This window comes from Castanea sativa, chromosome 3 (assembly GCF_040712315.1).
Source record: "Castanea sativa cultivar Marrone di Chiusa Pesio chromosome 3, ASM4071231v1".
NCBI classification, from domain to species: Eukaryota; Viridiplantae; Streptophyta; class Magnoliopsida; order Fagales; family Fagaceae; genus Castanea; species Castanea sativa.
In genome coordinates this window covers 16,647,052-16,659,660 of record NC_134015.1, presented here as the reverse complement: position 1 = coordinate 16,659,660, position 12,609 = coordinate 16,647,052, and the positions used below count along the sequence as shown (strand labels likewise).

Genomic DNA, 12,609 nt, shown 5'->3' with positions numbered 1-12,609 from the left:
GGTGTAAGGTTGGTTAGTGCTTTATATCTATATCTCCTTGCGTCTCTCTCTTCCTTCCTACATTTTCAATGTGGGACTTCAACGCAAATCACAAGGGTACAAATACAATAGGCTGATAAACCATGCATTTAGCCGGCCCTTCCTTTAGGCAAGTTAGGCAATTGCCTAACGCCCCCAAGTGGAAGGGAGGCTCCAAAATTTTAGAAAATAAGGACTAGGTGAAAAAAAAAAAAATAGTTTCAGGTGAAGCACAAAAATCTAGCATAGTAGGGTGAAAAAAATTTAGTTTTAGGTGATCCTTTTAACCAAAAAACAAAATTTTTGGTAAATCAAACACTATTATCCTCTAGACAAACTAAAAATTAACCGGATAAACTACATATCTGGTCTAAGATATTACCCACAAAACAATCACAAATCACAACAAATAAAATAACTCAAAACCCTAAAATTTTCACATTTCTCGTAGTCTCTACTCTCCGCCTCTCTTTGTCTCTCATTCTCTCTCTCCCATGTTCTCACTTCTCATCTGCTCAAGTAAATAGTGCAAACAAGGCGAAGGCAGCAAGCTCAACCGTTCAGCTCTAAGTTCCAACCTCTCTAAGCTCTCTTATTCTTTCTCAGCTTAGCCGTTTAGCACTTCAGCAGAATTGGCTCCGCCTCTCTCACTCAGACTTAGTTTCAGCCGTTGGTTCAGCAGGTATAAATTTGGGCATTTGACTTTTGAGCTTGAGGAGGTATAAGTTATAAGACCTGGCATTTTACTTTAGATTTGTTAAGAGGCTAGGCTGTGTTGTGGCAGTGTTTCACGTTTGGGCCTTCTTCTTTTTTCTTTTTCTTTTTGTTAAGCTTGCATGTTTTTTTTTTTGTTGGTTACAGGTGGTGTAATACAGATACGGTAATAGGATTTGTTTTATGTTGATTGTGGGTGGGTCTTGGCAGGTTTTTTTTTTGTTAAGCCTGCGGTTTTTGTTTTTTTTTGTTTTTGTTAGAGGTGTAATAAGATTTGTTTTATGTTTTTTGTGGGTGGGTCTTGGCAGGCATCTTCTTGGCTGGGCTGAGCTTGTTTTAGTTATGGTTGTGCTTATTATTATTATTATTTTTTTAATTTTAATCTTGTGTTTATATATATATATATATATATTAGTTATTGGTAATATAATGAATAAATCTTTATTTATGCAGGTTAAAATTGCTAAAAACTTGTTATTATTTGGTGAAACTATAACAATATTTTTTATATAAATTATGTTCTATTTCTCATTTACTCTACACTTGAAAGTTATTTTTTATTTTAGTCTTTATAAATATATTATTTGATTAGAAATGTCTTAAACTTGAATCTTTTCTCAAACATGATGTTTATTATGATATTGATGGTTTAGATTTATTTTCAGAATTAAAGGATTTAAAAGAAATTTTACAAATAAAAGATTAAACTCCAATTGACATACGAAATTACATAACAAGATTAGATTCATTTCCAAATACATGCATTGCTTATACGATTTTACTAACAATACTTGTCACAGTAGCTTCTGCAGAACAAAGTTTTTTAAAATTAAAATTAATAAAATCATATCTAGAATTGACAATGCCCCAAGAAAGATTAAGTGGATTAGCTATATTATCGATTGAAAATGAGATGTTAGAAGAACTTAAATACAAAAATTTAATTAGTCAATTTGCATCTCAAAAAGCAAGAAAAATAGATTTTAAATGAAATATATTATAATATAAAAATATTAAATAAATATTAATTTAATTAATACATAAGTATAAAAAAAGGCCCCATTTTAACTCTCGCCTTAGGCCCCAAAATGTCTAAGGCTGGCCCTGTATGCTGCCTCTATTCCATGCCCATATGCTATTCTTTCAAGCTCTTGGGTTCCAAATCATTTTCACAACTTGGAAAACCATGGTGTTCTTACAGGCATTTGCAAAGAGATCCCACTTATCAAGTGTACCAAGTACTAACATCTTCAAGGGTCATTGCGCTGAACCACTACTTATCATGAAAGTTCAAATAGCGTATAAAACACCAATGAACGTGTAGACCCCCAATTTCAAAATTGCCAATACAAGCTTATATCCAAACAATATATGTGCGAAATAATAGGTACAAGAAAAAACCCAAACAGATAAACAACTCTACACCACAAATAATCACAACATAGCAACAATTAAATGGTAAGAGTGAGGGTTAGAGAGATGAAAACACAATGATAACATAACGATGTGTTATCAAAGAGGAAACTGAAGAACTCGGTGAAAAACCTCTCCGCCGCCCTCCAAGTGGTCAAATGATCCACTAAAGAATATAGATAGATACATGAATAGCAATAGACCCTCCAAGCCTAATCTACCCAATGCAACTAAGCCCTTTAAGCTTTTTGCTCCAACAGGATTATGTCGAACCTTGTCTTTTTTAACTTTTCGGATCCTGCAATAAGCCCATTGCATCAACCAAACAAGCTGGTCCTCTCTAAACTACTTCCCAAGCATCAAAATACCTCCTCACTGATATGAGTATGGTGTGATAAGGATTTGGCTAGTGTACCTCACAAGGATATGTCAATGGAGAGGGTGAGAGTAGAGGAATTTGGAGAATCAAAAGGTAAAGATTGTGGATGAGTCAATCTTGATTTTCTCTAAGGTTTTTCTCTCAAAATTCTCTCTGGAAGCTCTCTACATTTTGTGGGTATAAGGGTATTTATAGTAGGGTACGTGAGGAATGTGAAAAGTCAGTTTTCATCCAAACAGGGCATTCTGGCGACTTGACCTCGCGACTGGAATGAGTCGTGAGTTTGAGTTGCGAGATAACTTCCAAGCCAGACTGTACTTTTTGTCTTGTAGTGCTCCAGCTGTCGTGACCCTTCAGCTTCTTGCATGCTTCACACGTGTGCTACTTTGGCGACTCGCCAGTTGCGAGATCCAGTCGCGAGACTCCTTTGAGTGCACACATCTTGAGTAATACAAGGTATTTAATATCTAAATTACAAGCAAATTGAGCACAGAATAAAGCAACACATGATTGAATAAATTTAACTTTACATATCACATTGACATCCAAATTTGCCACTTATTCAAGGAAATTATATAGATAATAAGTGAGATAAAATCAAACCAATTCCCTTGAAGGTCTTTCATTCCTCAGTGTCCTTACTAATTATATTGAATTAATCCAATTTCACCCACAAAACAATGGTAATTCAGCTGAAAATATCCATCAATAGAAAGAGAATGAGAAAACTAGACTTTCTTATTGATCACCAAAGTTTCTTCTTCACCGTTTTCATCAAGAAGCTAACATATAAAATAAAATAAATTTGTATATATACCTTCTAAGAAAGCCATTTCCATCACTTTGTGTGTTATTACTTGAAAGAAATTTTTTTCTTGAATTTCTTGGCAGCAGCATAATATCAGAAATATTATGACACAACCATATAACTTATATATGAAAGAAATTTTAGTAGACAAAAAGGGTTCAAAGAATAAAACTTTCCAAAGACAACAAATTTAGAATATGTGAACAAATAATGGCTCAAGCTCAAACATTTTATCACGCAGTCTATAATCTCAAAAAAAAAAAAAAAATATAATGAATATTTCATTGGCAATTATTTCATTATTTGTTGAATCTTGAGCTGTTTGGCTTGAACCAAATAGACAGTCGACATGTGGTGGATCATTTTTACAAAGGTCCTTGATGTGGATCAATGCCGGATAGGATGTTTTGGAAATACTTCTCATAGATTAAAATCTTGTTCACCTGTTCATTTGCAATAGCTGTTACATTCACGCGTGGATTCAGGTTCCAATTTGGGTAATTTACACATTAGTTTGCTTGCTGCTCGCAAAAGGTAAAAATATCTGAAGCCCAGGTGTTGACCCAAGCAGTGTAGTTACTTTGCTTGTTAGTGGTGCTAAAGCATTGTTGTTCAAAACGATGTAAAAACTGTAGTTTAAAAAATGTTGTGAAAATACGTGTTTAAATTACTTATAATACAAAAAATTTATTTGGTACCATGTATCAAATAACAAGTTTTAAAATATGAAAAAAGAAACATAATTATGTATTTGGTATGTGTATGTGTTTTTTTTTTTTTTTAAAGTAATGAAAAGAATGTTATTTTATTTAAGGAGAGAGAAAAAGAAAGAAAAAAAGAGAGAGAGAGAGAAGTATAAAAAAGAAATAAAGTGGTGCTTGTAGGTAAAAAAGAAAAAAAAAAATAAAGAGTTTAGTCTTGTCAATGGGTCTTACGATTTTCAACTTATTTACAAAAAAAACCATTCAACAATGTTACTTGAAAACTAAAAACTAGTATGGTGAGTTTTTAAAATACATGTTTTAAACACCTTAAATTGAGAACTGTAACTCAAACACTCTTGATAAAAAACTTTTACCAAACATAGTTTTCTTTTTGAGGCCTAGAGTTTTCAATGTTTAAACACTAAAAATTGTCGTTTGAGCTTGCATGCCAAACGTGCCCTTGGTGCCTAAAAGTGTCGCACTAAAAGTGTTGTTGGTGGCATTGAAAAGCAACTCAATAGTGCCAACGGTGTGGCTTGTGTAAACGACGGCAGAAGCATAATTTTTGTTTTTTTTGTTTTGTTTTTTTTTAAGTAGGTTAGAAATTTACTATATAAATATTCCACCCTTTCCCCTCTATCCATGCTTTTAGGTATGGGAGGTACCATCTAGCTCAATTCATCTTGTAGTTTTGTTGTTCTCCTTACACGTTGTTGTTAGAAATATTTCAAATTTAGAAGAGAGAGACAGAGAGGGAGAGCACTACAAAAAACTAGGCCTATAGTGGCTTTTTTTTAGTGGCGTTTTTTATAAACGCTGCTATAGGCATACCTATAATGGCGTTTAGGGAGTCTTACAGTGGCATTTTAAAACAATGGGTCTATAGTGGCATTTCCAAGGGCCTATAGCAGTGTTTTTAAAACACCACTATAGGTCCTGGTCTTACAAGGACCTATAGTAGCATTTGACAACCGCCACTATAGGCTCTTTTTTTTTAAAATTTTTTTTTGGTTGACTTTTTTAATGAGGGATAGAGGGAAAAAGACCTATAGTGGCATTTGACAAACGCCACTATAGGCCCTTGTAAGAGAAGGACCTATAGTGGCGTTTGACAACTGCCACTATAGGCACTTTTTTTTTCAATTTTTTATTTATTTTATTTTTTTGGTTAGGTTTTTTGGCAGGGCCAGAGGAAAAAAGACCTATAGTGGCATTTGATAAACGCCACTATAGGCCCTCCTGTAGTGGCGTTTGACAACCGCCACTATATGCATTTTTTATTATTATTTTTTTTTTCAGTTTTTTATCTTTTTGCTTGGGTTTTCTAGTAGGGGCATAGTGGCATTTATCAAACGCCACTATAGGCCCTTGTAAGAGAAGGACCTATAGTGGCATTTGACAACTGCCACTATTTGCACTTTTTTTTTTCCAGTTTTTTTTTTTATTTTATTTTTTTTTTTTCGGTTGGGTTTTTTGGCAAGGGTCAGAGGGAAAAAGACCTATAGTGGCGTTTGATAAATGCCATAAACGCCACTATAGGTTCTCAAAGATATTAGTAATATATATACATCCGCAGAACAAATTTTTGGAATATGCCATAGGAATATTCTATGGCATATTCCATACTATTCCTAAAAAAAAAAAACCAAATCCGAATTCAACGTTCAGCAAATAGAATGGCATATTTTAGGAATATGCCTAGAATATTTGAATAATATATATATATATATATATTTAAATGTATATATTATTATATATTTATATTTAAATGAAAGATGCTACGTTCACAATATTTTTACAATAAATCATAAGTGTTTAATTGTTATTATTGGTTGAAATTTGAACTTAACATTAAAATTAATTTTTTGCCCCAACAATAACAACTAGTAACAACTTGCCACTTAAGATTTGTTGTAAAAATGTTGTGAACATTTTTACAACAAATCATAAGTGGTGAGAGATGCTACGTCCACAACATTTTTGCAACATTTTTTTCCTAACAATAACAACAAATAACAACTTACAACTTAAGATTTGTTGTAAAAATATTATGAAAATGTTGTGAACATATCATTTATATATATATATATATATATATATATATATATATATATATATATATATATATATATATCAATCAGAACTAAAAAAAAAAAAATTCAAAACCCACTAACCCCACCTACCCCACTCACCTTATCAAATCCCTCTCCAAGTAGTAGCTTCTTCAGACTTCCTTTCCCTTTTATTTTATTTTTCTTTCCTTCTTTCTTTTTCTCCCTTATCTCCATTCCTCCATCTTCTTCTTTTCTGTTTTTTTTTTTTTTAATTCTTTCACTCTTCTTTCACTACACGCATGGATTTATTCTTTTCACTTTCTCTCCTATTTGATTTTATTTCCCCTATTTTATTTGTGGTGGTGTTAATATTAGTGGGTTTTGGATTTGAAGATGGTGTTGTAACTAGTTAATTTTGTTCAAATTTGCAAATGGTGCTACTGTTATGGGATTTGTGATTGAAGAAAGAGTGCTACTGTGTTTGATGCCATTGGTTGTATAGTTGCAAGTAAGTATTTTTAAAAAAAAAAATATTTAATGATTGTTTTGGTCTATTCCTTTTTTGATAATAGTTTTGGTCTTTTCCTTGTCTCCTGTCAACTTTGCTTCGTGGGTCTATGAGATTTTTGATTAATTTTTGTGAATTCTTTGGCTTTTTATTATTGATAGGTTTAGAAATCTCAAGTGTGATAATATCTATGTTAATAGAACCAAGAAAGTAGTGAAAAATTCAAAATCTATTTGATGATTTCTTTTTGTAGGTTGGTCTATGGTGGCTGAATGTGTTGGGGTGGAGTTGCTATTTTTTTTAGATATGAGCATGTTGTACATATTTGATTTTGATTTTTTTTTTTAGGTGGGTTTATGTTTCATTTTGAATTTGCTGGGCTAGCTATAGTGTAGTTTGTGGTGTAGTTTGTATTTTGATTCATTTTATGTTTTTTTTATCCTTTTTTTATCTTTTGATTTAATTACAATTTTATTTCAATAAAAAAACTTTTGATTACCAAAAATTAATTTTCGGTAATCAAACTTTTTTTTGTTGGTTTTTGGGCTATAGTGGCGTTTGTAGAACGCTACTATAGGGTGAGTCTATAGTGGCATTTAACAAACGCCACTATAGCCTTCTTTAAAAATAAAAAAATTTGGTTTATAGTGGCATTCCCAAAATGCCACTATAGGGCAGACCTATAGTGGTGTTTATGGAGAAACGCCATTATAAATTTATAGTTGTGGTAATAGTGGTGTTTACAAATGCCACTATAGCAAACGCCGCTATAGCCCAAATGGGCGTATAGTGGCTTTTTGGACCTATAGTGGCGTTTTTGAAACGCCACTATAGGTCCAGGTTTTTGTAGTGCAAACCAAGCAATAATGTGACCCTACTCAATTTTCTTGGTAAGTTCTTCCCCTATAAATTTTCGTCCTCCTACTTTGTCTAGTGTGAACTGCCTATGAAGTGCAATTTTGAGTCTCACCATGTGTCATGGCAACAAAACCAGTGCAATTGTGACAGCTACCATGGATTGATTGACCCACCAGCCCATTTGTAACAACAACGTGACAACTATGATGAATTGTAGCTTATATAGTTACACTTCATACATATATAGTGGCGCATGATATGAGCTCTGCTTGGGTTTATATGAAGAATTGCAAAGGGTTGCCCACATGTCACCATTACTTTGAAGCCTAGAGACACTAAATGAAATTATTGGTTTTCTGACAAGGTTAGCTATAGAGTGAAGTTAAGAATCATTTGAGGGAAATTTTGAGAATATTCGACTCACTCCAAGTTAAGAATCTACACACTCCAGAGACACTAGTTTCCTCATATTCATTTTAACCAATGTAGACTCATTAAAAAGTTCTCACAAAAGAGATAGTCCTTTTTTTTTAATTGCTATGATATACATGTACCAAAGGTATTTTGAAGATACAACTTTGTTGTTTACTTCTAACGGGAAAAGAAAATTTCCTGAGTACTTCTTATGAAGAAGAAAATTTTCTTTGAATCCGAACTAAATTGGCCTTTTTGGAGCAAAATATTTTGTGTTATAAACTACAACAAGATATAGAAAAAGAAGCTTACCTTAATTATTTTATTATTTTGATACATTGAACCAAGTTTAAGTGTGTGCGATTTGAAATCAAGTTCTTATTATTGGAATAAACATACAATACCACTAAACTACAAGGTTTTAGGCTAAACCAAGTTTATTTTATTGAGCACTTGTATACAATTATTACAATTACTATAATAAAAAAAAATGTGCTTTCACTAGTCTACTACAATCATCTTCACATGTGTAGGTTCACTCCAAGAGTTCTTGTAAACCAATTATTTGACCTCCTTGAGATGATGACATGTCCAATAACCAATCCAATCACTAGTCCACTAGCATATCCCATCACTACCACTTTCCAACTAAATCCTTCTCCATATGATGATTCTTGATTAAGCTCAAAAGTTGGTGTCTCGATATTTTCACATTTCTTGGACAATGGAAAGCCACACAATCCCAGGTTCCCCTCAAATGAGGAATTTTGAAATGTCCCAAATTGTCTATCTTGAGGAATTGGACCTGTAAGTTGGTTCTGAGATAAGTTTAAATATGCAAGAAATGTGAGTCTTGTTAGTTGTTGAGGGATCTCCCTTGGAACTTATTTTGGGAGAGATCAAATGATTGGAGCTCAATTAGGTTCCCAAAGGATGATGGGATAGGGCCTGTGAAACTATTACTTGATAAGTTGAGTACAATCAATTCCTTGAGATTCCCCATGTTATTTGGAATTTCTCCATAAAATTTGTTGTTAGAGAAATCAATAGCTGTGAAGATGGTCAAGATCTTTACTAGCTCCATTTCCACTCCCTTATTCAATAGACTTATTGAGTCTTCATAATAACCAGAGTGATCTCCCATGTACTATAGTTTTGAATTAATTCCAGGGGCCATTAGCATTGCATACCAAGTGTTGAAATACTCTGATGGTAACCTACCAAAGAAATTGTTGTAAGAGAGATTGATAACATGCAACTTGGAAAAGCCAAAATTGGTATGAGGATCACATATAGGACCATGGAATCCATTTGCTCACAAGATAAGAATCTTTAACTCTAGCAAAGACTCCAACCAAAAGGGGAAGATGTCATTCAAGTTGTTATTTCCAAGATTTAAAACCTCCGGCATTCCACATTTTACCAATGATCGTGGAATCTTCCCATTGATTATGTTGAGACTCAAGTCTAGTGTCCTCAAATTACTTCCCTTTGTAAAAGTTTCTGGCAACTTTCCTTGAAAGCTGTTCTTTCTCATATTCAATATTGAAAGAGAATTGGTGAAGTTACCTAAACAATGTGGAACTTGACCAATCAACTGGTTGTTGGACAAATCAAGGACTCCGAGAGCATTTAGCATGCAAATCATCTAAGGGATTCTTCCAGTCAGATTATTATTTGAGGCGAAAAAATAATTTGTAGACAATGGATTGGAAGCAATCCTTGCAACATGTTGGAACGCAAGTCTAAATATCTCATATTTTTCCAAGGAAGAATGTTTAGAGGTTGTTCAAAACCACTAAAATGGTTTAAAAAAAAAGATTCAAAGATTGCAATGTCTCCTTTCCAACATTCCAGAACCATTTAGGTACTATGCCTTCAAATTTGTCATTAGAAAGGTCTAAATATTGTAATAAATTTTGAGATTTTAGGAAAATTGAAAATTTAAGATTCAAGAACACAACCTCAAATCTCTGAATTTTGGGAGGGTGGAATTGATCTTTCCTTTAGAAATGAACAAATTGTAACCTGAAAGAAAGAGAGATTCAATACTTTTGAGCTAAAAAAAAGGCTTAACTCCAACATATCCTTAGGGTTGATTGAACAAAGATATAAATATTGTAGATATGTGAAATTAGTGATTGACCTTGGAATAGATCCATATAATTTGTTTATCGTCAAATCCAAGTAGTTCAATTGGGATGAAGAGATATTTTTCAATTTGAGAGAGCCGGTCAATTGATTTTGTGAAAGATCTAGTGTAAACAATCAAGCCATTGTAAACAAATGTGACGAGCTGGTCCCAGTCAGTGAGTTAGAACCCAAGGAGATGTCAGCTAATTGGAAAAGTCTACCTATTTCACATGGGATTGGACCTATCAACTGATTTTGAAAGATATTCATTGTATAGAGTTGAGTGAGATTTGTTAGTGAAACTGGTAACCTGCCATCGAAACTGTTATTAAAGAGGGATAAAAATTCTACACTATAAGAAAAAATGTTTATTGCAACGAAAAAAACCATTGCAATAACATTAGAGTCATTGCAATAGTTGATACAAGATGTTGTAATAAAATTTGAAGTAATAGGTTTATGCAACAAAAATTTTTGTTGCAATAAACTCCAAATATTTTAAAAATAACTTTGATGCAATGATATATATACTATTGCAATAAACAATTTACTATTTCGAATATCTTTTAAGTATAAGCTATTACTTCACGAAACTTATTGTAATAGATTGCAAATAATTGAACAAAATAAGTTGGATTAAATTACTGCAATGATATCTTCATTGTAAAAGATAATTAATTCATTTTGTCAATGCGATTGACTACGAAATAATTGATACCAAATTATTGCAACGATATATTCGTTGCAGTTATGTGTTTGTCATTGCAATAAATTGTAAAAGAATTAATATCAAATTTTGCAATAATAACTTTGTTGCAATAAGCTATTAATTCGAAATTTTCGTTGGAATAAATTGCAAAAACAATCGGTATCAATTTATTGCAACGATTCTTTCATTTTAAGTTACGTGTTTGTCATTGCAATAAATTGTAAAAGAATTAATATCAAATTTTGCAATAATAACTTTGTTGCAATAAGCTATTAATTCGAAATTTTCGTTGGAATAAATTGCAAAAAAAATCGGTATCAATTTATTGCAACGATTCTTTCATTTTAAGTTATTGCAACAATTTTTTTTAATATATTAAAGCTTCTATTGTAGTTGAAAATTATAAGTTATTGCAGCTTATCACTGTTGATGCAATAGCTTAACACTTTTAAGTTACTATTGCAACCATTTTAACTTGTAGATGCGATATTTTGTCTAAAACTACTATATACATATTTTGTTGTATTAACACTTGATGTAATAGACATTTTTTGATGTAGTGCTAGTTGTGTAAGGTTTCCTAGGGAAGACGGTATTTCCCCATGAAAAAGGTTATTGCTAAGATCTAAAAAAGATAGATTTGCAAGGTTTCCTAATGTAGATGGAAGTTGACTGTGGACATTGTTGGATGAGAGAGAAGAAAAAAAAAAAGCTGAGTTAGATTCCAAATGGAATAGGGGATTGCCCCTGAGAAGTTACTTGAACTAAGATCCAAGAAATTCAACGACTGGAGGTTGCCTATTGAATTAGGAATTTCCTAGGATAACTTTGTCTGAGATAGATCCAATTTAATCAAGGACTCAAGGTTGTCAATTGAATTGGGCAATATCCCAGAAAAATTTGTGGAGGAAAGATCCAATAGCTCTAAGGAACTGCCAGAATGAAATTCTGGTAGAAAACCTGTGAGAAAGTGGTTATATGATAGATCAATTTTTGAAAGCTTGGGCATCAGGAGAATATTTGTGGGAAATTGTCCATGCAAATTGCAATTAGCAAGAGAAAGAGTTGTCAAAGAAGATAAATTTACCAGGGATTGAGGTATTGACGATGAAATGTTCACAGAGGCTAATTGAAGTTCTCTCAGATTTGTTATGTTCTGGACAAGTGTTTCAAGATCCAATCTTTTGAGATTCAAAGTTTTAGAATACTGAAAAACATTATTAAATAAGCAGTTAACACAAGTGACAGAGAGATCAACTGAAACCAAATTGGACAGCCATGAAATTTCAGATGGGATTTGGCCAGATAAGTAGGAAAAAGAGAGGTTTAGATGAGTCAACCTTACAAGCCGGCCAAACTCAGATGGGATTGTGGACTAAGTGAAGTTGTTGTAGGCAAGGTTGAGTTTCTGAAGGTGAATTAGGCTGAAGAGGCTGCTGTTAGACTTGAGAGGCCCATTAAGCCAGCTGTTGCTCAGGTCCAAGTCAATCACCTGACCACTTTTTGCATCGCATGTGATGCTATCCCAGGAACAACAATCTGTATCTGCCTTCCAAGACTTCATCTTTGGATAAGAAACACCATAGTAGTAATCAGAAATATCCTCTATTCAACAAATTCTTGCCTTAGTTGCAGCAAAGCAGAGCTCTAGACAGGGAGGCAATGATGTTGAGAGGAAGTATTAGAAGTACTTTGAGAATGAGAGATGAAGAACAAAAGAGAGGCAAGGAAGAATGGCAAAAATTGAGTGATTTTCCCCATGCTGAACATCTTAACAGTTGAGGAAGTTGATGGAAAATTGAGTGGCTGATTATTTATACCTGTAGAAAAGTATACCTATATAGCTAACTGATTATTTTTTTGAAGGCTGGAAATGTTTAGGCCCTTTAGGGTAAAT

The 12,609-nt window shown here is 32.9% G+C and overlaps 2 pseudogenes; both read right to left on the bottom strand.

The window, feature by feature from the left end:
- Positions 1 to 8,391: 8,391 nt before the first annotated feature.
- Positions 8,392 to 10,393, bottom strand: LOC142628602 (receptor like protein 27-like; annotated as a pseudogene).
- A 789-nt stretch (positions 10,394 to 11,182) lies between these two features.
- Positions 11,183 to 12,276, bottom strand: LOC142628601 (uncharacterized; annotated as a pseudogene).
- Positions 12,277 to 12,609: the final 333 nt, after the last annotated feature.